The sequence below is a fragment of the Lathyrus oleraceus genome, chromosome 7 (assembly GCF_024323335.1).
Source record: "Lathyrus oleraceus cultivar Zhongwan6 chromosome 7, CAAS_Psat_ZW6_1.0, whole genome shotgun sequence".
Taxonomy (NCBI): Eukaryota; Viridiplantae; Streptophyta; class Magnoliopsida; order Fabales; family Fabaceae; genus Lathyrus; species Lathyrus oleraceus.
The window spans coordinates 187,435,210-187,439,433 of NC_066585.1; positions in this window are offsets into that span (position 1 = coordinate 187,435,210).

A 4,224-nucleotide genomic window follows, 5' to 3' on the forward strand; every position below is an offset into this window, starting at 1 on the left:
CAGTATAAAAGCCAACAGTCAATGTTCAACCAAACAATGCAATGTGCAATGCACAATCAACTCAAGTGATCCAAGCATCCTACAAAATAAAACAAGTTAGTTCACAACAATTAACCAAATCAAACTCAATTAACTTGAAGCAATCTCCTTAAGGCATTTGCATCTCAACCTGAAAAGCCAAACTCAAATATGAGAAACAAGACCACTAGGACAAGCCTAGGGTCAAAAGGAGATGAAAAATCCAAAACAGGAAGTGAAAATTATCCAAAACCACAATCAAACAATTTAGAAACAAATCCAATTGGTCCCATGCTCATATCATTCATTATCATCATTTCATAAAAGAAAAGGCACAAAACATGCAATTTGCAACCTCAAAGGACCAAACAGAATGATCTCAATCAAATCAACATCAAAACATTTCAATAAATTCCACAAAAATTCAAGTCTAAACAGAACACATATCATGTCAAGCATACCAAATTTCAGCTTATTTGGATCAAAATAAATAGGTCAATGAAAATCAGAAAGTCAACACAAATTCAAACAAGCCAACACAAGGCATCAAAACAAGCATCAACTTCCATCAATCATAAAACAGTGACAAAACATGATAAATGAATGGGATCAAAACCACAATGACCTATAATGTGTCTAGAAGTCATATGTCAAATTTCACATCCATCCAATTAATGACCAGAATTTCACAAACCAAATACAAACATGTGTCACACAAAATCAACAAATGACCAAACAGGGGAGAAAATTCCAATAAAATAGGAAATGCCATCAATAAATCCAGAAAAATTCACATGTGTGCTCAACATCCATATGTTCAATCATGCAAAAATTCAACTCAATCCAATGTCCCTAAGCACATCAAATAAAATCATGAAATTGCACTAAGCATGGTGTGACACAAATTGTCACACCTCTAATCAAAAAGTCACATCTCATCAACCAGGGATCCAAAAATTGCAAACCACATATCAAAATCACCAGCAAAGAGTCTAGAACATGCACAAAAAATTTCAAGCATTTCTATGGAAGCATCAAGATTTCACAAGCAAAATGGCATGGTATACACAAATTGGACACATTCAATCAAACCCTAGGCAATTTTATTTTTCCATACGTGCACAAAAATATTAAAAATCATCATAAAAAACTACACATCACAAGGAGAATGGTGCAAAAAACCTCATCAAATTTGGACAAGAAATGAATGATTTATGGATTTTTAAACATCATGGATCAAAATGAAATGAAATGGAAAAAAGAAATGAAATAAAAATGAATTAACATGAATAATGGCAAATGCGTAATTCTGAAGCAACGAAACCAAAACGCAGCGTTCTCATTAATACGCTGGCGTCCTATGATTGGCCTATGCTAGCGGGAAACAACATTTCAAAATCCAAACGAAAAAACATGGATCAAACACGTTTCTGGCATTATTCTTCATCGTTCATCAACAGAATTCCCTGAAAATTCATCAAGAACACATCTCAACCAAAATGAGCAAATTGTATATGGTTGGAATCATCATTCAATGTACATCATGGATATGGCAAGCATTTGACCTAACTCTAATCACACAGCACAGGTCGAGCGAAAATAGGTTTCACATTCAAATTTCAACTTAAGATATCTCACTCGATTCTCAATGATTTTCAATTCTACAAGCTGCATGCTACTCTATGATCAAAGACCTACACAAACCACATCACAATTCAAGCAATGGTTGAGATCGAATTTTTACCTTAAGATGATGGCAGTGCTCGATTCTTGTGTTTCCAAGCCTCTAATGCCAAAACAGACGAAGATTAATGTTGTGGAAGTTGATTGGAATGGATGTCTCAGCTCAACTATGCTCCAGATCGAAGAATCAACAAAATGCCATAGATGATCAATGTCATGACAGTTCCAATTCTTCACTCTTTTGGCCTTGATTTTGCGAAACAGTCGTACACAAGCATTGGTAGGTGATGGATCCAACAAGAAACAGCACAATTGATGATGAATTCAATGAGAAATGATGAAAAAAGTGTGGAAAAAAATTGAGAAAATGGAGAGGTTTTTGGAGGGAAAGTTTGTTAGATCTCAAATTGTGAAATGTCATTATGATTTTCTGTTACAATTATCATTTTATACCATGCCTTAATCCACTTGTTAATCACAATTAGCAAAATGGAAGTGATTAGTGAAATGTAGTTTTCATGTGAAATGGCCAATATGTCCTTTTGCAAAATCAGCCAATGCAACAGTAAAAACCAGTTCAAACAAATCACATTGATCATTTGGAATGTGTTGAAATTGGTTTGGTATGCAAAATCCATGTATTTCACAAAATCACCTTTTTTCCCACCAATTTTCAAATAGTTCACTTGAAAAATGACTTTTTGCCATGATGATTTTTGATGAAATGTGATGATGCATCATGAAAGTACACGTAAAATGTGGTTTGCTCAAAGAAAGATCACCCAATTTGGCCATTCCATTCAAAAGTCATGCCACTTTGAATTTCAACATTTTTGAAAAATGATTTGATCCCAACTTGCCAACCACACATGAGAAATGCGTGTTCTTGGACTTTTTGGAAAGGTGAGAGCAAGATCTACAACTTTCATGTTGAACAAAATTTCATTTGAAGCATTTTTGGACATGTAATTTTGAGATGAAAAACTTTCCATTTTTGGAAACTTTCAATTATAGGTCACTTTCTATTTTTAGAAAGTTTCCATCTGAATTTATTTTCTTCATTCTTGATGTTTGAAATGTCAAATGAAACTTGTTTAGACATGAATTAAGTGTATCCAACCCTCTCCCACCTCCAAATCCATCAATTCAGGCCCAGTTGACCACAATTGACTTTTCTGATTGATAGATGAATTTGGCTGTGCACTGATCAAGTTGAACCTCAAACTCCTGATGACATGGATCAATGATGAAACCCTAGCTCCCATAAGCTCAATATAACCATATGATGATCCCCATATCCACTGTAGATCCCATCTCCTTGTCAAGCCCTGATTGGCCCAATGCAGATGATTAGGGTTGACTAGTGGTCAAAACCCTAATCTCAAGGTATCTGATCAATCTCTTGAATCTCTTGGATGATTACAAGACCATGATGATGATGATGTATCATTTCAGCCAAGATAAAGATCAATCTCCTTGAGAAATCATGAAACCCTAATTTGCACCACAACCCTCAGATAGTTAGTGACCAGTCCATAAACCCTCAGGCTTGAACATCCCAACCTCTCCATCTTCTGACCAAGACCTATGAGGATGACTTGCTTGATGTAGCCACATGATATGCAAAGATGCAATGACTAATGACCTATGAAATGCAATTCAATATGTTAAGCTAGTCCCAAGAGAGGAGGGCAAATTTTGAGGTGTTACAGTTGCCCCTATTCAATCCACTGTGAACCTGTCGATATGAATAGCCTCGGCTTTCAGATGAGCAGGATGAAGAGTGATTGAATACCAAGAACATACGAACAATTTGCACTCTGATGGGAAAATAATTAACAATGCCTGTCAGAATCGGCAAAGAAACAATCTTGAAAGAAAAATCCGTCTGGAACGGAGAAAGTCGGCCTGATCACCGAAACAGCAACGTCGACCTGGATACCAAAATAAATGGTAACGCAAGGATAACCGTGGCCTGAACACCACACATCCGCTGGGGATTATTATTTCTCTCTCTTTTTATGCTTTTCTTGAACCCCGAAAATTTTCTCTTTCGCGCAAATGATCCCGGATCACTGCATTTGAACCCCGACATCTTGTTTGCCAAAATAATAAACCTCATTCTCCGTTTGAACCCCAGTCGCCTGACGATAACTTGTGATCGCCATTGTGAACCCCGTTCTCCAGAAAATGCCGCAACATTTCCCTTTTTCCATTTGAACCCCGCTCTCCAAAAATTGCCTCAACATCTCCCTTTCTCCATTTGGACCCCGATCTCCAATTTCTCGTGATAATTCCGCTGGCAACGTCGGAAATAACACCAAAATACCACTCTGAGGGCGACATGTCAGAGGGTACACCTTCACAAAAGGAAGGTAACATGTGCATCTCTTCCTCAGAAGACACCCATAACGACCTCCATTGACCTCAGCCAAAGTCTAAGGTGACACATGAACAGAAGATAATCCTAAGGACCTCATCCGGGATATAATCTTCAACTCCAATCTCCATTTGAACCCCGTT